Source organism: Equus przewalskii, chromosome 21, assembly GCF_037783145.1.
Source record: "Equus przewalskii isolate Varuska chromosome 21, EquPr2, whole genome shotgun sequence".
NCBI lineage: Eukaryota > Metazoa > Chordata > Mammalia > Perissodactyla > Equidae > Equus > Equus przewalskii.
In genome coordinates this window covers 23,532,256-23,559,294 of record NC_091851.1, presented here as the reverse complement: position 1 = coordinate 23,559,294, position 27,039 = coordinate 23,532,256, and the positions used below count along the sequence as shown (strand labels likewise).

Sequence of the window (27,039 nt, the reverse complement as noted above, 5' to 3'; positions counted from 1 at the left end):
ACTGGGAAGAATTTCCCCCAGGGACCGGTGTGTTGTGGTAGATACAAGTCCCCCTCACCTCTTCCCACATATCTGTTTGGCTTCTCGTGATTCAAGATTGGCAGGTCCTGGATAACACAGCCTCCAACTCACGTCAACTGTTTTATCTAGTGTGATGGTTCCAGTGCTGGAGGATGAACTGGCTGCATTATCCCCGAAATAGGTGGCGCTTTCCTAAGGGATTGTTCCAGAGGGACTGACAGACTAGTTTTAGAATGGCGCCTTGCCATGCCGCTGCCCCTACTGTAAGCTCAAGACGGTGGGGACATCTCTTAACCCCCCCACCCCATCCCAAGGCAGGTCCTGTTGTCAACCTGCTCTCAACAGGCTCAGACGAATTGTCACCCAACCAAGTGGCAGAGTCAAGACTCATGCCCAGGCAGTTCAGGGCACGTGCTTGGAACTGCTGTGCCTGAGACAAGGCAGATGAGAATTATAAAGTTATAAACAATGCGTCATCCATCCCAGGGGCTATGGGAGCATTATGGCTGAGGGACATGATACTCCGGATAAGTATGTACCTTCACAGGAGATGGAGGTCCAACCTAGTGATGTGGGGCGAACTCTGACCCTTTCCCAGAGGCCGGGGTCCAACATGTGACTTGGGGGTGGGAAGCAGTGCGGGGTGGGCTCACCCGCAAGGTTCTCCCGGCAAGGCCCTGCCTCATTAGTGCAGGGTGCTTGTGTCCCGACTGAACCAGGTCAGACGTGTCCAAATGCAATGTGGCAGACAGAAGGGTGGGTGGCACCCCCAATTAGACTCAGGGAGTAGGCCCAGGGACACCCCCCCAATTCAGCTATAAAGCTGAGAAGTGATGTCATTTATTTCCTCCAGCCTGGCACCAGCAGAGCTATTTCACAGCACCTTGTAAATGTTAATTGCATTAATTAAACTCACAATGCAGGAAGGGGGGGACGTGGGCATGATGGGGAAGTGGGGGGGGGGGTCACTTGGGCATCCCTGCCTCACTGTCAGTCCCCCAGAGCTTAGAGATTTGTTGAAGTAAAAAGGGAGTGGTTGAAAGATATTCCTACCTCCCCTATTTAAAAAATTCCCTTCTGCACAGCCTGTGGAGGGGAAATCGAGACTCCTGAATCCTCCCCTTGAATTGCTCCAGTCTTTCTTAGCAGTTCCCATCGTCCAGCATTGCAAAAGAATAGCTGAAATGGAGCAAATATTATGTACTTCACAAAAAGAGGAACTCTTATGAACCCCCATTTTGCAGAGGAGTAAACAGAAGCTCAGAGGAAACAGATCAGCAGATCCCTTGCCCAGGCTCACACGGCAACTAAGTGATGGAGATTTAGGCCTAATCCAGGAGACAGATCTTAAAGACATCTGAAAAACGTGCTAAGTACAGCCACAGAGTTAAGTCTGAGGAGGGACACCTCACCCAGGTGAGTGGAGAGGAGGGGAGGCCCCCAGGCAGCAGAGTCGGCGGGGTCACAAAGGAAGGGGGCTGGGCTGGAACAGGCCACCACCTGGCTGGTGGCAGATCCCAAGGTCTGAGTTCCGTGCCTTTGCCTGAAAAGGAATCCTCACTACATTCCAGAGTAGATGAGATTCACAGGAAAGAGGAAAGAAAAAGCCCTCAAATGTTTTTCTCAAAAGCCCAGTTTTGTCATCTGTGAAATGAAGTGATCCCATCTAATTACCTGGCTGCTTTTAGTGCTAAGGAGCCCAAAGTAGATGACAAAACCCTGAGACCTGGACTCTCAGGTGCATGCTCGTGTGCCTTCTTGCTGGACTTCCCAGCTCTGTCTCACGTAGGGAAGCACCCCTCCATCCTTGATGATTCAGAAGGCGTTTAGAGAATTGCTCAATGCCTCCAGGTCATGGCTACATGCACCACTGTCATCGTATAGTAAAAGCTGAGGCTTGGTATATTTGCTAGAATTACCAAAAGCATTGATCTAACTAAGGGTCAAATGGGGTAAGAGCAAAAAGTTGGCTTCAGGGTGTTTCCGCAGCATTGCTCCTAATAGCAAAACACTAACACCTAGACGTTTATCAATGGACTGGAATAAAATTATAAACCACTACCTTTTGGATAAACCACAAAAAAAAAAACAACCTAGGAACATACAGAAAGATACAAAAAGCTATTGCAACTTAAACTGGAGCCTAGAGTGCAACTATTTACCCTATGTAAACAAAATGCAAGCACACACTCCCTTCCCCTACAATTTGAGAAACCCTTGGAAGCATGGGCAAATGTGGAGAGGGAAGCCAAGGGTAAGTCAAAGAATGATGGGTGGGGTACCATTAAGGATCAAGGGATTCTGGGAGCTGAGATGCCCACTCCTGTGGCCACGTGACCCTTGACAAAAATAGAGCCAAACAGCCCTCTGTTCTCTAGGGGGTATGGGAAGAAAAGAGACCAATATTCTCAAAAGCCATTGCTTCAGCTCTGCCCCTCACAGGAAGCTGCACCTGTTGCTACAGCCAATGCTTAAATCTCAACCCAGCCACATATACCGATGCAGTGAGGGTATCGCTCCAGCGTTTAAGTTGGCAATCTGACATGGTGATCTAACATGTCAAATGTCCCTATCCTGTTACAGGATTCTACTGCTATGAACAGACCCCACCCAAAGCTCTCACCAAGACCTGTGTGCAAGGATGGTCACTGCTGTCCTGCTCGTCACAGCAAAGCTGCAAATGACCATCAATAACAGACAGGCTAAATTACATGCAGCCATACTAGGGAATGCTACAGGAGAGGCAAAGAATGAGGTAACTATTGTTAGATGAAGCCATGGAAAATTGTAAAAGTCCGGGTAACAATACACCCCATTTGTTAATGTTAGCACATGCATGAAGCCATGTTCCTCCAGTTTTTTTTCTAACTGTAAAAATATTAGGCCTCATACTAAGGCAGCTTATGGGGGAAGTGACTATTATTTGCCCATGTTACTTTTTTTTATCAGAAAGCAGACCTTTAAAACACCACTGCCCAAGAAACATTTCTCCCTTTGAGAATAGCCATTCATGTTTAGTCATCTAAAGTTATCTGTACACAGCACGAGGCAGGGATCTCATTTTTCACTATAAGGAAAACCAGACACCTATCATAACAAGTATGTCCCACCCCACCTCTTTTATCAAGTTCTCCTGTATACGTGGGATGTTTCTGGGCTCACTTTTCTTTTTGGTATTTCTCTCTTGCCACCCCTTTTAACCATCATAGCTGTAGAGTAAGTGCTCACACCTGCCAGGGCCAGCCTGCCAATCTTATTAAAAAGTTTTGTCAGGGGCCGGCCTTGTGGCCGAGTGGTTAAGTTCGCGTGCTCTGCTTCGGTGGCCCAGGGTTTCACTGGTTTGGATCCTGGGCGTGGACATGGCACCGCTTGTCAGGCCATGCTGAGGCGGCGTCCCACATGCCACAACTAGAAGGATCCACAACTAAAATATGCAACTATGTACTTGGGGGATTTGGGAGAAAAAGGAAAAGATAAAGTCTTAAAAAAAAAAATTTGTCAATTTCTCTTCCAAAGTCTTGAACATCCCTTAGTTGCATTTTCTCATTTCTAGTTCTGTCTCCTGGCTGCTAGATTTCTTTTCTATGCATGCAAATAAATTTAGACAGTATTCCTAGTCGTTTCAACGTGGGAGGACCTCCAGATCATCTCCACCATAAGCAGAAAATAAGACCTTGTGTATCACTTATTTTAAAAAAACAAAATCTTTACAATATTAAGAAAAACTAGGTGGTAGGTGGTGGGGGAAGTGGCTAAAGGTGGTCAAAAGATACAAACTTCGAGTTATAAGATAAGTAAGTCCTGGGAATGTAATATACAGCCTGGTGACTATAGTTAACAATACTGTATTGTATATTTGAAAGTTGCTAAGAGAGTAGATCTTAAAAGTTCTTGTTACAAGAAAAAAATCTTTAACTACGTGAGGTTAAAACAAAAGGAACTGCACACTGAAATTGCCTTTAAAAAGCCCATGAGATCTCACGTAAACCACTTTCTAAGAAACCAGCCGGTTACCTGGTAGGGGTTGGGGTCTGCCTCTGAACACAGTGGTGAAACAGGCCCACAGAGGCCCGTAAGCCAACGCATCTGCACCTCCCGCCAGTTCTGTGGGGCCAAGTCAGGTAGAGGGAAAGGTCTCAGAGAGGTGTCACAGCATTTCAGTCCAGACTCCACTCCCTGAAAGCTGTGTGGAGTTAGCTAACGGGGACAATCACACTTAATATTGAGCATTTACTCTGCACTGTGCTCACAGCTCAACACAGAATATCCTAGGACAGATCAGGATACTGGCAAAGGCTACTCTTGTCCACTCAGACAGGAGTTCCTGCTATGCTTCAGGACATGCTCAACACTGAGAATCAAAGGCGGATAAAGGCAGAACAGCCCTGTCCTCATGGAGCTGCCAGCCGGAGAAAGGAGGGTGGCAGGGAAAGTTAGGGGACAGCTGAGTTAATAACAAGGCTGGGTCACCCTGAAACCTGCACTGCTCTTACACTACAGATAGCCTTTGAACAAGAGCTCAAGGGGACAAGACTGGCCCACACATCTATGCACGCTTGCTCAGAATTACCCAAATCCTATCATCTAGTTGCACACCGCCTCTTATGGAACCCAGACAACCCAGAAAATCTCTGCCAACAGCACCTGCCTGTTCAGGCATCTAGCCTAGTTACACCCCATTTCCCACGTGTCCCAGGGGAGCCAGCTTCCTGCTGCTCAACCTCAGCGTCTCCTCCAGGTTCTAGGGCTGCAGCTGCGTGACACTCGGGCAGAGCAATGCCCGCTTTTGCTGCCAGGAGGCTAGGGGGGCCCAGCACTGTGCTGGCTGCTGGGAACACGGACCAAGACAGCATCAGCCCTTCTCCAGGAGCTGGAGTCCAGTGAAGTCTGGGTTGCAGCCCCAGCTGTGGCCCAAGCATGTCCACTGGCAACAGGAAACAAATGTAACTGGAAAATAAATGCAGGTTAGGAAGAGGCCCAGTTAACCTCAGAAGGTGGGGCTGCAGGGAAAAGAAAGTTCGGGATCCCCCAGGACCCCTTCCTCAGCCCGTTCAAGAGGCAACCACTCCTCCTCCACCTCGGCTGCCACACGAGACACCTGAGGGAGGGCAGGGACTGATGGCAGCCTGAGAATGCCCTGTGCCCTGTGCCTACACCCTGTCCCTGTGCCAGGCCTGTGCCTCCCAGCAGGGCACTGGATGATTCCTTTGCTCTGAGGAGTAAGACACACCCAACAGCAGCGAGAGTCCTTCAGACTGGGGGAGACCCAAAAACAATTTCAAATCACCGTCCCACAAAGAAACCCTTCATTTTTCAAGTCCCACAGACAATTTTGGTCCCTCTCAAATATAGAGATAAAGCTCCAAACTTAAATATTAAAATGAAAACAGTAGGGGCCGGCCCCCTAGCCGAGTGGTTAACTTCGAGCGCTCTGCTTCGGCGGGCCGGGGTTTCACTGGTTCGGATCCTGGTCGCGGACATGGCACCGCTCATCAGGCCATCTGAGGCAGCATCCCACACGCCACAACTAGAAGGGCCCACAACTAAAAATACACAACTATGTACTGGTGGGCTTTGGGGAGAAAAAGGAAAAGATCTTAAACAAAAAAGGAGAATTACTGTTTAAATAAAAAAATGAAAACACTAAAAAAAAAACACCCTGAGAAACAAATATCAGAGGGAGCACTAAACATTAGAATTAATATTCTCAGAGATGTAAAAGACGTATGGAAAACCAAGCTGAGGACACCACTATAAATGGAATTTGTAGGACAAGAACTCTTCAAAATATGAAAGACAAACGTTCAAATGTAGGGGTTGGAAGCTGAGAACATTGCTGGGAAAGCAGAACATAAGGACAAGTGGTCAAAGACAACTCCAGCAGCCAGGAGACTCAACGTCCGATTTATTAATAAGAGCTGTAGAACGAAGGCAGAAAAAAACAAGGGAGGTGATGATCCAAGGAAATTTGTTCCCTCAACCTTAGGATAGGAGCCCCCAACCACGGTGGGCCCTCCTCCCCCTGCACCACCTCCACACACCTGGTCAGCATCAACCCGTCCCAAAAAGGAAATTTACTGGTTAAGAACCTTTCCCCACTGACAATGTTTCTCTCCCATCCATCAGCTCTCAGTCATTTTTGGAAATGCACTTCTAATTTCCTGCTCAGAACCTTTCAATAGCTACTGCTCTACCACAAATTTCAAAGACTATAAAAGACCATTTTCTGGAAAATAAGTTTGATCCTCAAGTCACAAAACTGAAAAAGCAGAGAGGAAGGTAGAGATGAGGCCAGGCAGAAGTTTGCACTGGGGCAGAGGCCACGGACCGCACTGTTGGAATGAATGGAAATCTCTGCCGGGGAAGAGATTTCGGCAGCTTGGTCAGGAGGGCTGGTGAGAGGACAAGAGCAGAAGACACAATGTCTGCAGATCCCAAAGACTCTCTTCCCACTGCTCCCCAAAACGGTCCTGCCCCTGCTTGGAAAGCCAGCCCGAGTGGGGACCGCAGTGCCCTCAGAAGACCTCGCCAATTGAGCTCTATCTGCCTTGGGTCCTCGTCCCTTCATTTAGGAAGGGCTCCTGACACTATCTACATTTTTCTCCAACTCTAGAGGAAACTGAGAGGCCCCAAAAAGAAAGTGAAACATTGATTACCTTGGCACTGTGAGATTACAGGTGATGACTAGTTTCTTCCTGGCATCGAAAGATGGTAAAGTTGATTTTCATTTGTACCAAACACAGTGAATGTCATTTCTTTGAAATTTTTCAATTCCCTACACAGAACAGGTCTTCCTCATTCTTGGCTTATTCCCTGGAAAACTCAGGAATGCTCACTGGGATTGCACTTCTCTCAGGAAGTAAATAACCACTTGCCAGTAGTTGAGTGTTTACTACGTAACACGCAATAGTATGGAATCCTCAGTATGAGTGTTTTCCAATCTAGCGACTCAACTGATTTAAACTTCAACATCCTTTAAAAGTGGCCATCAGAGCATCCCTGTTTTACAGAGGGAGCAACTGAGGCCCAGGCCACCAGCTTATAAATGGAGTGAACAGGAATACAAATCCAGATCTGATTCCAAGCCCCAGGCCCCTTTAGTCTATTACCTCAGACAAGTAACATGACCCAACAGAGAACAGGCTTTTTACAATATTTAAGGCCCCCACCTACCTTGTTTTCTGAATGAGCAACTAAGCCTTGCTAGGCTAAAAGGCCCCCGTGGATTCCATTCGGCCCTCCTAGCAACTCTCCTGGGTAGGTGTGCTATTTGTATCCACTTCACAGATGGGAACAAGAATCCCAAGAAAGGTAACCCACCACAGCTGCCCTATGCACAGCTCCCTCTGTGTTTAACAGGCCACTTCCTACGGCCACAGACACATACATCAGGAACACTTGCACTGGGCTTTCTCCCTTCTGGAGGGACAAACTGTGTCCTGGGACAGTGGCAGGTGGGAAAATGCTCTGAAAGCGCTAACCACTGAGGTGCACAAGTGATTGGATCTCCCAGAGCCTCAGTACCATCAGCTGTAAAAGGGGCCCAGGGAGAAACTCAGCCCCCCATAAGAAGAGACAAGTCTGCCCATCACTCTACAAAGAGGGTGGTCTGCAAAGGAAAGGAGGAATTCTGCACTCCAGCCCTCGTCCACCAAGAAACTGAAAATCACCTTGAATTCATGGTTTTTAAAAAGCTCACTCAACCAATGTCCTGTACCAATCAAGGCTGGGGAGTGGAGGCACATGCCATGGTGGAGGACCCAAGAGTTGTTTCAGATTTATCAAGGACCATCTCAGATGAACTTGGAAAAGGTGTCTGAGGGGCTAGCCCGGTGGCGCAGCGGTTAAGTTCGTATGTTCTGCTTCAGTGGCCCGGGGTTCGTTGGTTCGAATCCCGGGTGTGGACCTATGCACCGCTTGTTAAGCCATGCTGTGGCAGGTGTCCCACATGTAAAGTAGAGGAAGATGGGCATGGAGCTCAGAGCCAGTCTTCCTCAGCAAAAAGAGGAGGATTGGCGGCAGATGTTAGCCAATCAGATACCAACAAGGTGTCTGAGTCTGGAGGCGGGACAGCTGGCATGAGAGCTGGTCTGAGGACAAAGGAATCAATCCCCTGGTGAGTTTTCCAGGATGAAAAATTTGCCCAAACCCCCCAGCCCCATCGAAAACGGATCCCTGGGGCTGCAATAATGAGGTGCTACAGGCCCCTCTGAGTCACAGGCCCCACGTGGCTGGAGGACAGGAAGGAGAAGCGGCCTCCCCCACCCTATCTCCCTGGCTCCTCCCCTTAGCCCCCTGCAGCTCCCCATCCTCTCCTCCCCTCCTTCCAACCTTTGCAAGGGGTAGGGGTTATGCCTATGGCTTTAAGGGGCAGGATGCAGCCAGCCCAGCCCTGGCCCCTTTGTCCCAGGCCCCTCCACCCAAAGATGAAAGGTAAAGGATCTCACTTCGCTCTGCAATTACGCCTTCAAGGTAGACCCAAGCTTGGGTGGGGGGGGGGTGCAAAAATGGCCCCAACCCATAAAACAAAACCATGGCTCCTTTAAAAGAGGAACAAAGGCACTCCTTCCTGCCAACTCCCAAATCGAGGACAATGATTTGGAAAAGCTTTCATAGCCAGAGGAGCAGAGTACCTTGGTGGAGGAAGGCAGGAAAGGAGGGGCCAGCAGAGGTGCCTCCCTTCATCCCCAAGTCTCATCAATGGCCACCCTAAAAATGGGGCTATTGGTTCATTAATACAGATGTCAACAGTCACCACCCGCTATGCCAAGCACCATCGCACCGAGTCCTCACCGGAGCCCGATGTGGCAACGGCTATTACATCCAGGCATCCCAGAGCATCGAAGGTAAGAGGTTCAATCAAGAGTAAAACTGCCTTCATTCTTACACAACCTGGGGCTGTTAGTAGGATTGTTCCTATTTCACAGCTGTAATGAAGGCCCAGGACTTGCTGGGACAGACTTAAACACACCCCAAAGACCTATGTGTCCCCCTAAGGAGGGTAGCCTACTTAGTCCACATGCCAGATAATGATGCCAGGAGTGGCAGGATTTATTGAGGGACTACTGTATGCCACCCTGTAAATTAGGTACCATCATCTCAACTCTAGAACAATGAAGTCTGCACCTGGGAATTCCAATGGCTGGGGCGCAAGAAGCCACAGCAGGCCTGTGGAGGAGGGCAGAGTTAGGTAAGCGTCCTGGGCCCTCTAAATGAGGGCCCCAGCTGGGATCTGGTTCCCAAAAACAAATGCCACCAGTCCGCCAAAACGCCCAGCATCCAGAAATCAGGAGGCGGTTCAAAGTTCAGACTGTCCTTAATTCCCTTTAATTCATATACCTCTCAGCTTGGGGGGGATGGGGAAGCACAGGGCCCAGCCAGTGTCACAGCCCAGGGGATAAGGGAAGGAGGTGAGCTGGAAACAGACCTGGGGCTGGGCCCAGCACTCCTGCAGCCCCGCCCGCCACAGGTGAGCGACTGCAGCGGGAAAACCCAGGCCAAGAGCAGCGCCGTGTTACTAACTTGCTAAATCCGCCTGCTGTCCTTCCAGACTTCCAATTTCTCCCCTCAGAAGTGGGACTCAACACCCCCTCTCCCCAGACAAACAATCACACGGGCACGGAAGCCTTTCTAGGAGCTAGGAGGGGGTGCTGGAGGTTTTGAGGCCTCAGTTTGCGAGTTTGCGAAGTGGGACCAGCCACACCCGGAAGAGAGGAAAAATAGAAAGTGAGCCCCCAGGGCAGGCAGCGTGGCCGGGGTTAGGGAGGCGCCGCCCCGGGCCGGCTCCTCCTCTGCCAGGTGTGCACGGGGAGACCGCAGCCTCTCCCGAGGGTGTTCTGGCTGCCCCGCCACGCCTCGCCCTCGCTGGCTCATCTAGGGAGGACCCCGGGAGCCCGCCCCTCCGGCACACGCCCCCGACACGCGCGCACATCCTGGCCCACCTGCTTGCCCGCACCCACACCCACTACTTCTCTTCTATCCCTGGGAGAAAAGAAACGGTCCCTCGCCCGAATCCCCCAGGTCCAAGTCAGAAGGGACGGACGCCACCTCCATGCAGAACTCTCTCCTCTAGCCCTGCCCCTCCCAAAGGAGGCTCCCTCTCAAGCAGAGGCCAGGTAAGGACGCCCCCTCCCCACGACCTCCACTTCTCCCCAGCGGGACACCTCCTCCCATCTCCTCTAGATTCCAGGAAGCTGCCCCCTTCCCCCCCCGGGGACGCACTCCTCTCCTCCTCAGGGTCTTAGCGTACAGCAAGGGTATCCCTATAAGATACACGTCCCCCCCCCCCCCCGCATTTTATTCTTCCTGCCCAATTCCCCCAAGTAGGTTCGGGGGACCTCTCCTCCCTAGCATGTCTGATCTCCAGCCGGATTGGAGCCGCTTCCCCAGGAGGTCCCCGGGACGAGGTCCCCCCTTGCGGTCCCAGGACCCCTCCGCTGTCCCCTCCCCCACCAGCCCCCTCAGCCCCGGGACGGGCGAGCCTCCGCGGGGTCACGGGGCGCTCACCTGCCGAGAGCCCGGCTCCGGCGCGGCTCCGCGGTCGAGCCGCGGGTCCGGACAGGCTGGCGGGAGGCCGGCGGGCGGCCGCGCACGGCGCTCGGCTCGCGAATCTCCGGCGCCGATCGCCGCGCTACGTTTACTTGGGCCGCTTAACCCCCGCGCTGCCGGCCGGGCGCGGCCGCCCGCTCGCCCGCCTGCCAGCGGGCCGGTGGCGTCCGTCGGGGGGCGCTCGGAGCGTCCACGCGGGCTGCGGCCGCCGGGCCGGGGGGCGGCTGCTGCGAGGAAGCGGCGCAGGTCGCACCCGGCAGCCGGAGTGGGTGGGGAGGGGGCGGTGCCGAGTCCCCTTGTAACCCCGGCCCGGCTTTCGCCCCGCCCCCGCCCGGGGGCGCCCCCTCCGCAGCCACTCAGAGCCGGGCCCCGGGCGTGGAGGGGGGCGGGAGGAGGGGACGAGGGAAATTTGAAATCACTCCGGAGCCTCCCCTCCGCCCCTCCTCCTCAGGCACCGCCTCCTATGCCCCCCCACCCCCGGGGCCTGTTAAATTACCCACCTTGATAACAAGCCCTTTCGGGGAGCTTACAGACATCCCCCAAAACTCCAGACTCCTCCTGGGGGCCCTGGGGCCCCTTTTTCCCGTTCCCCACCCTGACCACGGACACGAACACACACGTCTGGATGCGGGGGCCCAGAGAGGGAAGCGACCCCATTGGAGTCACACAGCAACCTTGTCTCCCCTTCGCCCTCACCTCCAGCCGTAATGCCACCTGGGCGCTGCTTGCCCCTGCCAGCCAGTCACCCGCTCTAGACCCTCGGAGTAGTCCTTCCTCCCTTCCTCCCACAATGATCGGCCTTTGTCAGCCATCTTGAGGGGAGGGGAGGGGAGGGGAGAGCGGGGAGCGAAGGCAGTCAGGCCCCGGGTACCTGGGTTCTGGGGCCCTGCCCGCATTGACCAGTGCCCTGCTGGTGCCCACCAGCGGAAGGAGAAGCCCCACTGTGTTCGCAGGTCTCAGTTGCCTCTCCCCTTAAAGAGGTATGTCCTAAGATTTAGCGTGTCTGGTGTTTATACTCACATTATTTGTTTGCCTGCTTATGGTCTCCGTGCATTAACTGTGAGGGCAGGGTCTCAGTGCGTCTTGGCACACAGTAGACGCTCAATTAGTATGTGCTGAATGAATGAAACAGCATATGAATGATGCCTTCAAGGCCCTCCACAGCTGGCTCCTGCCTGCCTGTCTAGGCATCTTCCCCCCCTCCCCTCCCTCGCTTCACTCGAACCTTCTCTTTGCTGTTCCTCAGACAGCGAGCATGTTCCCACAATAGAGCCTTTGCTCTCACTGTTCCCTCCGCTTGGACGCTCTCTGCCCAGATCTCTGCATGGCCAGCTTCTCACCGTTGAGTTCTTTCCCAAAAGGTCACCTTCTGGAGAGGTTTTCCCTGACACCTCACCTGAGCAGTCTCCCTTTTCCGTCGCTCCTGTCCTGTTCTCATTCTCTTTGTAGTGCTTACAGCTATTTGAAAAGGTTTTGCATACTTCCTGGTTTACATCTTTCTTTTTCTTATTACACACACACACACAGACACACACACACAAATTATAAACTCTACTCGCAAGGGAAGAAACCATGTCTGTCTTTCTCTTATTCCAAGTTGTATTTCCAGTGCCTCCAGGAGGAATTCGATACAAATTTGTTGAATGAATGAATGAGCACAGGTTTCCTGCCTCCTGGGTAAAACCACAGCTTTCTCCCTTCATCTCTTACAAGGTATTTGCAAATAAGTAAATGGCAAATTCTCTAGAAGCTGCAAACGTTTCTAAAATTACTGGATCTTCTTCTACGTAGGCGCCTAGGGAGAGGCTAAGGAGATACAAGAGTGAAATGGGCTCAGCACCACACCTGGCAACCGGCAGGGCCTCATATGGATGAGCACCAGGAGTCCTTGGCCGTCTGGTACAAACATCCAAAACTGGGTTCCAGTCACTTGGTGCAGGAAGAAGAGAATCTCTCATGAGGGGCTGTGGCTTGTGCCCACCATCTAGGGTATGTCTTTACAGGAAAGAAAATGTCTATGAGCTGGTGGCCCATGGGGAGGGCTGCTGGGCCTCAGTTTTCTGATTCATAAGCCAGGACGTGCCACGTGGTAAAGGATGTCTGTGCACCACCAGGAATGCCTGGGAATCCTAATTAAGATGCCAGAGGGTTGGGTTTTCTGGGACACGGCAGACATTTCTGGGTACAGCAGACCACCAAAGTCCAGGAAGGAAAAATAGAGGATCTCGATGAGCACGTGGTCTCAGTCCTGGTTATTTGAATAGGGGGGTGAACGCCAGGAGAATGGGTGAAAGAAAAATGGCATGATGTCTCCTCAGGGCACACAACTTAATAGTTTCCAGAGTTCGTTGGTCATTTTCACCACCTCATTTGAGCCTCATAGCCACTCCACAAGGAGTCAGGGCAAGGAGAACTGGTGATCCCATTTCAGATGAGGGGACTGAGACCCAGAGAGGAGACGGACTTGGGCAGAGTGAGTCAGCCACGCAGCCTTACCTTGACTGAGCACCTGCTATGTGGCAGTCACCTGGCTAGGAATTCAGATGGGAAGGTCCAGAGCTTACATGCTGCTCTGGGAGTGCCAGATAATAAGCACAATAAACAAAGAAGACTGCCAGGTATGGATAAATGCTGGGAAGAAGATAAAATGGAGTGATGCAGCCAGGGGATGACCTAGGGCAGAATCCAACTGGGCATTCAGGAGGGATAGCCGGGAGGCCAGTGTGACCGTAGCAGAGGGAGTGAAAGGGGAGAAATAGCAGGGGGCCAGGTCTTGCAGGACCTAGTAAGCCATGGCGGGGACTTTGGATTTTGCCATTTGAGTCATGATCTGACTTAGACGTTTAAAACAGACCCAAATGGGGAGGTGGAAGGGGAAGACACTGGTGCCTGATCTAGAAGAGTGAGGATGGTGGCCTGGACCACAGCGGGAGCAGAGGAGGTGGAGAGAAGGGGTGTGTTATAGAGGTTGAGTCGAGTGGTTCTCATGGCTCTGGGGATAAAGGCAAGAGGGTCATCAAGGAGAACCCCTGGGATTTTAGCCTGAGCACCTGGGTGAAGGGTGGTGCTTGTACCTAAATGAGGAAGGCTTGCAGAAGTGGATTTGCAGGGGAGCTGAGGTCAGTGGGTCTGGCTTGGCCATGTGAATATGGAGTCATACCATGGGCTGGACTGGGCTAGCACCCAGGTCCCCCGACTCTCTGCCCAGTGCCTCTCTCACTGTCTGGTGGTAGAGATGCCACATTCATCTCCCACACCACACCCCCTTCCCCAGCAGGCATTCTCAGAGGGGCTGACCCCATGTCCTAGAGGAGAACTTATCAGATGCTGTGGTTTGAATCCCGCTTCCAAGATCCCATGAATCTGATAAATCACCTGGTCTCTCTGAGCTTCAGTTTCCTCAGCAATAGAGAGAAAGGACACTTCACAGGACTGCTACTGGGGCCACTGAATGAATTTAAATGAAAACATTGTTGCTGCATTGCCCAGTTGGGCAGACAAGGCTCTAGCCCTCAAGAAAATATTTTTATGAAAAGTTTTGCTTCTTTTTCCTCACACCCCTAAGATTTTGCTTTTTGATGTTTAAAAAAACATATAGGTGTTACTACACACACACACACACACACACACACACAGACATACAGAGGCAGTGAAGAACATGGAAGGTTAGAAAGAAAACATCTAGATGGATTTCAAATCTTCCTCTGGTTGCATACAGGTGCAACAGTGTTTACTGAAAAATTTGTTGTAACAGATCACAATAATTATCATCGTGATGCTAATCAATGTTTACTAAGGAAGCAAAAATTCTATGATTAAAGGTCATTTGTTTCATTATCGAAAAAAAGAACATAGATAAGAGAATGTCCTTGCTCTTAGGAAATACACTGCAGTATTTAGGGATAAAGAGACACAATATCACCAATTTGTCCTTAAATGTTCACAAACAAAAATATGCATATATACGGGAGAGGGAGAATGTAAAGCAAATTGGGCTAAATGTAAACAAATGGAGAATCTGGTTAAAAACACATTCAGGAGTTCCTTGTACTAGTCTTACAACTCTTCTCTATCTTAGAGATTAGATTGAATAAAAGGGTGCCCCCCCCCAAAATGGACGCTAAAAAGAAAAACCACACGTACATACATACACCCTTGATGCCCTTGTGCTAATAAATCAACATATTGATGGACCTAACACTTACGTTGTGGTTATATATTTGTGTTGAATTAAACCATCATCTTTTCTGCTCTTAAAGCAGCTATGGGTTTTTAATAACACACAAAAGTGCTTAGCCCAGTGCCAGGTGTGTAAGAGCTACTTCATATATGGCGGGTATTTTTGTGAGCAAGTGACTTCATCTCTCTGGGCCTCAGTTTCTTCATCTGTAAAATAGACATAATAATCGTACTTACTTCCTAGGTTGTGTGAGAATCTTATGAGTTAATACGTGTAAAGCACTTTGAACAGTGCCTGGCACGTGGAAAACACCATTGAAGTGCTTGTTAAAGTAAAACTATCTGCTGTTATTAATAATGAATACACACTGCACTGCTTTGCTGGCTGTCTCAGCTCGGGGCAGGCAAGGAGACGAGCAGGCTCCTGCCTCCTGAGCGTCATATAACTCGTCCCTTGGGCTCCCGGCGGCTAGGGAAAGCCTAGAGCACCTCTCGGTCGACAAGCAGTGAGAGCAAATGAGCCCTGTTTTACAGTCAAGGAAACTGGCTCTGTGAGGTGAGGCAACTTGACCCAGAGCCACAGCTGGTTGGTGGCAGAGCTGGGACTAGACTCCCAGCTCAACCCCCACTCTTTGTGACCCCCCACTCTGTGTGTGCTATGCTAAGGAGTCTGAGCCTCAGTCATCTTCCCTTTCTAATTGGAATAATAATAATAATCGTAATGCCTGCTTCCCGGAGTGACTGCGGGATTCGCAGAGCCGGTGTATGTGAAAAGACCCCATTGTAAAGTGCTCAGTCTTAATTGCAGCCTCGTTAGAGGCCGCGTTCATTTGCAAAGTGGGTTCCTCACCTTTCCTTTTCAACAGGAACACCCAGACTTCTTTCTGCCCCAGTTGACCCGTGGAAGGAATTCTTTCCTGCTTTTTTAAACCCAAAAATGGGCCATTGAAATATTTGCTTTAAATATATCTGCCTAGACAAGTACACAGAGTCTGGCCCGGGATTATTCATCAGATTTTATTAAATAATCTATTTAATAGTAGCTGTTGAGAGAATATCGTGTGCCAGGCATTAGGCTGAGCTTTGGGGGTTATGTGTTGACTCTTAGGACAATCTTATGAGGTAGGAAGGAGTGTTGTCTCTATTGTACTCATGGGGAAACTGAGGCCCACAGAGGCAGAGTAACTGTCCAAAGTCTTATTGCCAGGAAGTATGGTGAGGGCTGAAATTAAATACCAAGTGTTCTTAACCACTTTACTACCCCATAAAAGGTTCAGCATGGTGCCTGGTAAGTGCTCATTAAATATTAGCTATTGTTAGTATTGTTATCCCTGAGTCGGAGGCCCTGGTGGGCAGGAGGATGGATCCTAAGTCTCCCTAAGTTTTAGAGCCCTTGCTCACTGCACAGCCCTGTGGCTTGCTTTCCTTTGCCTGGGAGGTGAATCTGCCCCATTTTCTGAGCCAGGGAAACAATCTCCTGAGGCTTTGCTCCCTGCATCCCTCCTTGCCCTCCTCCCAGAGAGAGAAGTTACCCTGCGGTGGGGGTGGGGAATGGGATAGGCAGTGGTGTACCCTTCCTCCTTGTCCTCGCATCCCACTCTCTCCATCCCCTGCCAAACCAGCATTCTTTCCTTGCCTTCCTCACTGACGAGGATGCCTTGGTGGAGGAGGGGTGTGGATATTTAGTGAATTTATTGAACCTCATGCCAGGCACAGCGGTGAGGAGTGGGGATAAAGCAGAGAACAGAAACAGACTCAGTCCTGGTTCTGCCCTCCTGGAACTTACAATTGAGTGAGGGAAACAGACATTACTTAAATCTATCTCACGAACAACTGTGAGATGACAATTGCGTTAAATGCTAAGGAGAGAAGGATGGGGTATTAAGGAGGTCACAGGGCCTGAGAAAACTTCCCTGAGAAAGTGTTGGTCAAACAGAGATCTAAGGGGATACAGCAGTTAAGCAGGCTGAGGGACAGAGGGAAATGTGTTCTGGGCAGTGGGAACAGCACTTACTAAGATCCTGGGGCACAAGGAGCACAGTCCACACAAGGAATGGAGGGGAGGCCCATGTGGACCATGGGGAATCTGGTGAAGAAGGCAGGGGCCAGGTCATGCGCACTTTAAGAAATGGAATTAGGGGCCGGCCCCGTGGCCAAGTGGTTAAGTTTGCGCGCTCCGCTGCAGGTGGCCCAGTGTGTCCTTGGTTTGAATCCTGGGCGTGGACATGGCACTGCTCATCAGACCATGCTGAGGCAGCGTCCCCCATGCCACAACTAGAAGGACCCACAACAAAGAATATACAACTATGTACCGGGGGACTTTAGGGAGAAAAAGGAAAAAATAAAATCTTCAAAAAAAAAAAAAAAGAAATGGAATTATTGGAGGATTTTCAGTTGGAAGGTTAGTAACATGATCAGATATGAATAAAGCGTTTTGCACAGTATCTGACACAATGGTAGCTAATAGAAGACAAGAAAGCCCTCCCTTCATCTATATCTATAGATAACATCTTATCCCCATTTCTCCAGACACTAAATGAATGAATACTTAAGTTATTTAGTAGGAGTAGTAATAGCAGTATTCCTCCCAATTTGCCTCTCTTGAATTGTCCAAGAAGATCATTTTTAAAAGGTATAAGACATGATTAAGGAGACACAGGCTTACTGCCCATTGCCCTCAAACAGACCCTTAGACCAGCTCTTGTGAGAAGAGGCCCCACCGCAAATTGAAGTCTGTGATTTGCCTTCATGGCTTGGCACCCAGGCCCAAACCGCGACAGCATGCCTTACTCTTTAGAGAATGCCCCATGGCCCCTCCAAATTTAGGAATGATCATGAAATGAGATAACATTTACTTTAATTCATCCACACTTGAGAGGTTTCGACTCTTAGGAAACTCTTTGAAAAAGTCTTGTTTCCACCACTTGTTACCTGGGCTAACAACCGCACCTGTCTGAGCTTCACTCTCTCCGTGTGTAAAATGGGGTCTGGTGAGGGTTCGAAGGGAAGATGCCTCTCCTTGTGTGTGTCCTCAGGCACATCAGCGCAGTTCAGCCTAGAGAGTTCCCTGAAGAAACGTCAGCTGGGACGGCGGTGGTGATGGTGGCAGAGAAATACAGGTGTAACCAGACCATATTCACCTTTTACAAGTTCCAGGCCCCAGTGTCTATTTTGGTTCTATTCTTGGGGCTCCAGGAGGCCTCTGTCCCACCCCTAGTCCACCTTCCAAGTTTCAGCGTCCCCATCTGAAGTTCCTGTCTGCTGCCCCCAGGCAGATGCCTAAAGAATCTCTTGCATTATAAATTGTTAGTCCCCCTACCTCGCTACCCACAAGCCTCTGCTTGGAAGTCTTGCACAGGTTGCTCTCAGGCAAAACCCAAAGTCCTGGAGGGGGAGTTGAGGCCATGTTCCGTTCTACGTGTATAACATTTTGCCCTTTCCTTGGTCAACCTATGTGGACAAAATGTCCATGTCAGTGCAGATGCCTCTGTCATTCTTTAGTAACTACTTCACAGAATTCCACAGTATGAATGAATTGCAATTTATTTAACAATTTATCTTGTTAATGGACAGTTTGTTTACAACTTTTCTCTGTTACAATCCTGCCTGCAAAGAACATTCTTCTATGTGCCTCCTCATAGGTATATGCATTTCTAGTTTTAAAAGTTACTGTTAAATTGTCCAAGATGACTGCCTAACAATTTATTACTTTTATAATTTTCCAACATTTTATTTTGAAAATATTGAAAGAGTTAGCAAAGTTGAAAGAATTTATGAGGAACAATCTTATGCCCACCACCCATATTTTGCCTTGAACATTTCATCCATCCATCCATCCATCTTACTTTTTGAAGCATTTCAAAGTCAATTGCAGACATCAGTATACTTCTATCTAAACATTTCAACATACATATCACTAACTAGAGTTTAATATCTCTTTACAATTTTTTTGTCTTTAAGGTAAAATTTACATACAAAGATATGCAAAAATCTTAAGTGTACATTTGCTGAACATTCACACACATATACAAACACACACACACACCTTTGTAATCCAAAACCCTATCAAGATACAGAACATCACCATCACCGTAGAAAATTTCTTTGAGTCCCTCCCAGGCAGGCCCTGAGCCCACTCCTACAGAGACAATGGGTGTTCTAATTTTTTCCACCATAGATTGCCAGTTCTAGAAATTTATATATATATATATATATATATATTTTTTTTTTTTTTTTCTTTTAAAGATTGGCACCTGAGCTAACATCTGTTGCCAATCTTCTTTTTTTTTCTTCTTCTTTTCCCCAAAGCCCCCTGGCACATAGTTGGATATTCTAGTTGCAATTCCTTCTGGTTGTGCTATGTGAGACACTGCCTCAGCATGGCTTGATGGGCATTGCCACGTCCCTGTCCAGGATCCAAACTGGAGAAACCCTGGGCCACTGAAGCAGAGCGCACTAACAACCGCTCGGCCACTGGGCCAGCCCCAGAGCTTAACATATATTTATTTATTTATTTAATTTATTTATTTTATTATTTTTTTAAGGATTTTATTTTTCCTTTTTCTCCCCAAAGCCCCCTGGTACATAGTTGTGTATTTTTAGTTGTGGGTCCTTCTAGTTGTGGCATGTGGGATGCTGCCTCATCATGGCCACGTCCATACCCAGGACTCCAACAGGCAAAACCCTGGGCCGCCAAAGCAGAGTGTATGAACTTAACCACTCGGCCCCGGGGCCGGCCCCTTTATGTATTTTTAAACAGAGGGAGGGAAAAAGCACTCCCCACATACACACGCATTTTTTTTCCTTCTTTTATTTTAATGGGAGAAAAAAATATCCCAACCTCCCTCCAATGCCTAAAGGAATTTATTTCTTCCTGGCCAGATGAGTTCCATTCCTCCTATGAGCTCCATTAGGCAATTAACTTCTCATTCCCTGGGACCCATGTATTCAGGCTTTGAGCTCCCTAACAGCAGGGACCGCATCTACCCCACAGTAGGTGCTCAATAAATGTTTGTTCCCTTGAAACTGCGACTCATTCTTATCTTTCTCCCACCTTCAGATTGACCAGTAAGTACTTTCAGAAGCTCAGGCTTAGCTCCTAGGGGTGGTAAGATGGTAAAGGGAAGAAGGTCAGCAGCTTGCTGTACTGGTCTCATTCTCCCACTAACCCACAAAGTGACTTTGGGCAAGTGTCTCCCATCGCTGGGGACCTGCTTCCTCCACTGTCAAATGAGGTAGGTGGGATAGCACGGAATGGGGCCAAAAATCGTAGTGTCCTTCTCGACTTCTTTCTCATGCTTCCACACTGGATCCATTGCTACATCAGATCCAAAATCTGACACCACCCTTCCATCGCCACCCCCTAGTGCAAGCTGCCATCTTCCTGACTCTACCAAAGGACTGACCAGCCTCCTTACTGGGTGCCCAGCTTCCACTCTTGCCCCCTAAGGGCTCCTCTTCCAATGTAGCCAGAAGAGTCTTTGCAACACTTGAGTCAGACCATACCCCATCTGTTCAAAGCCTTCCCATGACTCCCCATCTTATTCAGGGCAAAAGCCAAAGTCCTTCCAATGGTCCACAAGGGGCCCCATGATCTTGACCCAACCCCACCTGCTACCATCCTCCCTGCTCTTCCTTGAACACACCAAGCACACTTTGACCTCAGGACATTTGCAGTCACTTCCCCCTCTGCCTGGAAGTCTTCCCCCAGATATTTGCATGGCTTATTTCTCCGTTTCCTTCAGGTCTTTGCTCAAATGTCACTTTATTAAAGATGCCTTTTCTCCCTCCCTACTAAAATAGCAAAGCTCCACCTTCCTCCTCCAATGCTCCCCATCTCCCTTCCATTTACCATCGTCCAATGTGCCATGTATTCTCTCACTTATTATTGTCTGTCTGCCTGACTAGAGTGTAAGCTCCATGAGGGACAGCTTATTTGTCTGTTTTCACCACTGCTGTGTTTTGTTCTCTGTGCTCCCAGAATAGGGCCTGGCTCACAGTCGGTGCTCAATAAATATTTACGGTGAGTCGGGACATGGGTTCAGGACTTACCTCTAGCACTTCTCTTCTTTAAGGCTTGGCTTCCTCCCTCAAGAAGGGGCTCCTAATGTTTTCCTCAGTGTGTTGTTATGAAAAGTTCGACGGTGCATGGAGATGCATGTTATAGAGCGCTTCCCAGATGTCATTGGTGAAGAGGTCCTATGGTTTAGGGCACTGGCTCCTGACAGCTGTGTGACCTTGGGCAGGTCACTCAAGTTTCCTGGCCCTGCTAGTACCTGCTTCAGAAGTTTATTGGGGGTTCAACAAGAAGCCAGTGGAAAGTGCTTAACACAGTGCCTGATATGTAGTATTAATAACAGCTGTCGTTGTTGTTGAGGGACTGGAAAGGAAGGATTCTACTTCCTGGATTTTGCTCTGGATCTGGACTCTGCCTCTTTTGTTTTGGGATAAACATAGAGGGATGGATCCCTCTTGTCTAGATCTGTCCTTAACTCCTCTGGGCAGGCCCTCTCCCTCTAAGCTCAAGGAAATCCATCTGCAAAGTATGGTGATAACCCTGCCTACAGGCTGGGCTTTGAAAAGAGATTACTGAGTTATGCTGACCTGGGGTGTAGTAGGAGATGGCAGGGTGACATGCCCAAGACCTCAAGGCTTCCCCCTTGATTGTGTTCACATGTCCAGGGCCTGATGACGGTCTGCTCACCTTCCATTCATCTTTCAGGTCTACTCACACCTGCCCCCCATCTCCCCTCGCAAGACAGGGTTTACCCCACAGAACCTGTTCAAAACCCCCCACTCTCCTTCCTAGCATGTATCCCTTTGTAATGTCTCTGAGTCACTCTGCAAATATGGCACATCTTCCCCATTGATTGTGAGCGGCATGGGGGTGGAGCAGCATCTCTCTTGTTCACTGCTGTCTCCCCAGCACCTAGCATGGAGCCTGGCACATGGTAGGTGCTCCATAAATATCTGCTTCCTGACTGAATGAAAGGACTCCTCCATCTTTCAGGTAATCAAATGGTCCAGAAGAAAAAGTTCTCCAGGAAACTCCAAGGTTACACCCCAGGTTGTGTTCCAAGCACCCAGCAGTGATTTGCATTGCAGCCCTAAATCAGGGGCCAGGCCAGGCATTCACTTTATAATGATCTCCAGGAGAAAAACAAAGCAGACAATAGGGATCCAGGCCTCATTTTCTCAGGCAAAGTGAGTCCTACCTTGAATTTGAAATAAGGGGTGAGATTCCCAAAAGGTGGAGAAATCATCACCCCCACCCTCAAAACTAGGAACCGCCCAAGGGTCCTTTAAAAAGCAAATTTCTAGAGGGGACAGTTTAAATGTCCATTTGAGTTTAGGCCAAAAAGATCTTAAAAAGGCCTCAACTTTACCCAAAGAGTTTCACTTCTCAAATTTGCCTCAAGGAAAAATCTTGAGATTTGGAGCAATAGTTTTGAACAGACAAGCAAGTTCATCACCACATCCTATACAAAAATCAGAGAATGGAGCTGTCCTAGAAGTCCAACAATAGAGGGTTGGTTACATTAATTTACATGCATAAGGATAAAAAACTAAAAGTGGAATTGACTCCTCCGGCTTCTACCAAGCTCAGAGCCGGTTTGGAAACCAATTAATAACCTCTCCACTGCCCCATATGTTGGTGAGTTTGTATCCTACCTGGTCCTGATTTACTATTTTTCTTTTTTTATCCTCCTATTTTAAGTGTCTCATTTACTCTGCCCTTATCAGCCTCCCAACAGGGGGGTTTTTGTCTGGTTCATTGCTCTGTCCCAGCACCCAGCACCATGCTGGGTTCAGAGTAGGTATTCAATAAAGACAAGGTGCATGAATGGACAACAGTATCCACAAGGCTGACTTCAAATATTCTTGGGCAATTTGGCAACTCGTACCCAAATGAAAGGTACTGACCCAACAATTCCATTCTAAGACTCAGTAACTCCATTCATAAGATATCTGTATGCACAGATATATGTATATGTAGGAATGTTATCACTAGCATTGTTTGTAATAGTGAAAACAGGGGAAAACTCTAAACATTGATAGCAGCCTGGTTAAATCAGATGGGATTCGTCCATACAATGCATCCATACTATGCTGCTGTGGAAAAAAACCCAGCAAGTCTGCAAGTGCTGATATGGGGAGAGCTCCAAGATATACTGCTAAGTGAAAAGGCAAGATGCTAAGTAGTATAAACAGTGTATATATGAGTTCACGGTTCAAAAAAATAACAACATGCAGAAAGAAGTCTAATAGGCCAATCCAGAGGGATCCTGAGAGCACATTTGAGAGGTTCCTGTCTCAGCTCTGCCCCTAACCAGCAAGTGACCTTGGGTAGCATCTTTCCTCTCCAGGCCCCATCCTCCCTCCCACAAAAAAACAAGGATAAGAGTTATGACCTCCTGGTGAGGTTACTGAGAGGATTAAGGGAGAAAATGTATGTAAATGCACAGCACCTCTTCTAGAGTGAGTACTCAGATATATTAGTTAAAATAGAAAGTCATTTCCCTTGTGACAGGGTGGGAACAAAGATCATTTAACCTTTTTTTACTCCTTTTAAAATTTATTCTGTAAATAAGTTCAAATTTACAAAAGAGTTGCAAGAATAATACAAAGAATACTTGTATCCTCGTGTATACCTTTGCAAAGGTGTATTACCTTTACCCCGAGTCACCAATTGCTAACTTTTGGCATATTTGTGCTATTCCCTCCTCATTTTTTCCTTGAACCATTTTGCCCCCCTTTACCTTAAATATTTTCAGTGTATGTTTCTTAAGAACAGAGACATTCTTACATAACCAAAATACAATTATTAAGTTGATGAAATTGAACATTGATACAATATTATCAAATCTACTGTCATGTTTCAAATTTCATCACTTGTCCCAATTTTTAATTATGGTTAAAAAAACTCACATAACACAAAATGTACCATCTTAACCATTTCTAAGTTTAGAGTTCACTAGTGTTAAGTATATTCACATTTTGTGCCAATAATATCTTTTTTTTTTTTTTTTGAGGAAGATTAGCCCTGAGCTAGCATCTGCTTGCCAATCCTCCTCTTTTTGCTGAGGAAGACTGGCCCTGAGCTAACATCCGTGCCCATCTTCCTCTACTTTACATGTAGGATGCCTGCCACAGCATGGTTTGCCAAGTAGTGCGTAGGTCTGCGCCCAGGATTCAAACCAGCGAACCCTGGGCCGCCGAAGCAGAACGTGCGAACCCAACCGCTGCACCCCCAGGCTGGCCCCCAATGATATCTTTTTTTATTTTTAAGATTTTATTTTTTTCCTTTTTCTCCCCAGAACCCCTCCGGTACATAGTTGCATATTTTTCGTTGTGGGTCCTTCTAGTTGTGGCATGTGGGACGCTGCCTCAACGTGGTTTGATGAGCAGTGCCATGTCCGCGCCCAGGATTCGAACCAACGAAACACTGGGCCACCTGCAGCGGAGCGCGTGAACTTAACCACTCGGCCACGGGGCCAGCCCCTCAATAATATCTTTTATAGCAATTCTTTACCTCCACCCAGGATCACACATTGAATTTAGTTATCTTGTATTTTTGGTTTCTTTTAATCTGGAAAAATTCCCCAGCCTTCCCTTGTTGATTACTGTCATGAAGTAGGTATTTTGAAGGTATAGACCAACTATAATTTTGCATTTTTATTATGTGATTTTATAATAAAGGAGCTAATATTGAAGGCATGATGAGGACAGCAATAAATGAAAACACGAAAATGTCCACAGTATTTTTTTTTCCAGTTTTTGGTCGGAGGAGGACCTGGAGACTGTCCCTTCTGTTAAAATGCCCTTGGGCGACATGCAGGACCCTTGTGGTGGTGGAAACGTTCTATAACTCTGTCAATATCCTGGTTGTGACATTGTATACAGCTTTGCAAGATGGGATCTGTGCATCGAGGGAAACTAGGTAAAGAGTATCAGGGAGCTCTCTGTATTATTTCTTACAACTGTATGTGGGTCTACAGTTATCTCAAAATAAAAAGTTTAATTTAAAAAAATGCCCTTTGGCATTTCAGAGCGTGAGGGATCAAGCTTTCTCCTAGGCAGAACCTGGCCTCTCAGTGAAATTCCCAGCGGGAATCCTCGTGCCTGAGAAAGGACTACTTAATGAACGCCTTTCACTTGCAGGGGTGGGGGTAGGGAGGCCTCCTTTGCCTTCCACAGGGACATTTTAAAGTGAATGAAGGGAGCAAGGTCCCTCATTAAGGCTGAAATGGGAGCTGCTGGGGGCGGGAGTTCTCTAGAAGGGAGGCCTGCCCCAGGTCTGCATTTCCTGCGACAAAGTTATCGCATTAACAGAAATCACCGCTCCTTCCTTCCAAGAGAGGATTGTGAAGGAGAACGTTGGAAAGATTTTTTTATATGGTTTTTTTTTTTTTTTGAGAAAGATTAGCCCTGAGCTAACATCTGCCGCCAATCCTCCTCTTTTTGCAGAGGAAGACTGGCCCTGAGCTAACATCAGTGCCCATCTTTCTTTCCTCTACTTTATATGTGGGATGCCTGCCACAGCATGGCTTGACAAGGGACTTGAAAGTCCACACCCGGGATCCGAACCGGCGAACCCAGGGACGCCAAAGCGGGACATACGAACCTAACCACTGCGCCACCAGGCCACCCCTAGATGATTTTTATCTATTGTCTTTGTTAGTTGCAAAGTTCTTAATAAAACTGAAAAATTGTAAAGACCTAACTAGGCCACCATGGGGATTAGTTATGAGCATTGTTATACTCTCCCTCAGTAGAATATTATGCAGCATTTTCTGACGATGTTTATGCGGCCTTTATAATTGAAGCGAAGAATGGCCTTGTCTGAGATTTAGATTTTGAGTTGCTTTTGGAGGACTTGGAATTCTTCTTGGGGTGAGGGGATGCGGGTTGGAAGGAGAGCCGGGTCCTCATGGAATTGAACCTGCCACTAGGTCTCTGTCCAGGCTTAAATGCTAATGTCCAGTTGCTCTCAGAGACGTCAGTCATGGTCTAGCGTCTCTCTCCCTTGGAAGTCCGTCCATCCTCCTGCTATTTAGAATCTACAAAGTCTGATCATAGTATCCCTCGACCCTTCTGGGAATTTCTCCTAAAGAAATAATCAGATATGGAAAAAGAATTGTGCACATGGTTGCTTGTTGCCTGGTTCTTTGTATAAGATTGAAAAATTGGAATAATAATAAGATAAGCTTTTATTGAGCACTTATGATGGGCCAGTGGCTGTGCCAAGTATTTCATGAGCATTGTCTCATTTCATCTTTTCAGGTAGGTTCTATTGTTGTCTCCATTTTTACAAATGAAAAAAGAAATGGAGACACAGAAAGGTTAGTAATTTGCCCATGACCACATAATTAGTAAGTGGGGGAGACGTGTGAACAACAGCACTAACACAAGGTGATAAACATTAAAACAGAAATAGCATGAGCAACAATAGGCAGACAAAGTATCATCATTAGATGTGCTGTGTACTCAGGCGCCTAAAATAAAGCCTGGCACGTCGTGGTAGGCACCTATAAACGGTGGTTGTTATTTGTACCTCAAACTTGAACGTGCCCAGGAATCACCCGGGGATCCTGAAAAGCAGATCGTGAACCAGCAGGGCTCGGGTAGGCCTGAGCATCTGCATTTCTAACAACCTCCCAAGTGATGTCCATGCTGGGGGCCCAGGGACCATGCTCTGAGTATCTCTGAGTATCAGAAATTAAATGGCTTGGAGAAGTGGGAGAGCCCTGAATATGTAAAAACCAATCCCAGAGGCCCCAAGTACCTGTGGTGTGGAAAAGGACTGGAAGACGAAACAACGCCTATCTTACTGCAGTGTTGGGCAGCCATTTTAAGTGAATTTCTTTCCTTTTCTCTATTTTCTGTCACATGGGCTAATTCAATTCCACAAATATTTATTGAGTGCCTCAGCACCCGCCACTGGTGGGAGGAGAAATGAAGGAAATTCAGTGGTTTCCTCAAGGATGTTTAAAAAAAAAAAAAGCTTAAAAATAATTTTAAAAAATACACTTAAAATGAGTGCACTTTATTGTGTATAAATTATACCCTAACCAAGTTGATTTAACTTAACAATATGAAGAAATATAATGCCCATGACAGGGATCTTTTTTAAAAGGTTAACAATATTTCTAAATAAAAATTCTTGGACAGTGAGTCAGGGGGTCTGAGTTCAGCCCCTGTCTAGTAGGGTGAACCCAAAGGTTCACTCTTTTCCAGGTATCTTGGACTTGGGCAAGTGCCCCTTATACATTCTCAGAGTACTTTGTACTT

At 48.0% G+C, this 27,039-nt stretch overlaps 1 protein-coding gene and 1 long non-coding RNA gene across 11 annotated transcripts in view; one reads left to right on the top strand and one right to left on the bottom strand.

Moving 5' to 3' along the window:
- The window catches only part of DNMT3B (DNA methyltransferase 3 beta), a 38,712-nt gene extending 27,907 nt beyond the window's left edge, over positions 1–10,805 (bottom strand). For 8 of the 10 annotated variants that reach the window (XR_011530763.1, XR_011530764.1, XR_011530765.1 and 5 more), the window contains exon 1: positions 10,528–10,659. The gene's annotated coding sequence lies outside the window, so the exon portion shown is untranslated. Of the gene's footprint in view, positions 1–10,527 lie in introns of all 10 variants that reach the window. The other 2 variants (XM_070588003.1, XM_070588007.1) reach the window with 2 other exon arrangements.
- LOC139078048 (uncharacterized) lies at positions 9,842–24,688 on the top strand. The gene is made up of 3 exons (XR_011530766.1): positions 9,842–10,136; positions 12,361–12,558; positions 24,523–24,688. It is a non-coding gene; the product is annotated as an uncharacterized lncRNA (long non-coding RNA).
- Positions 24,689–27,039: the final 2,351 nt, after the last annotated feature.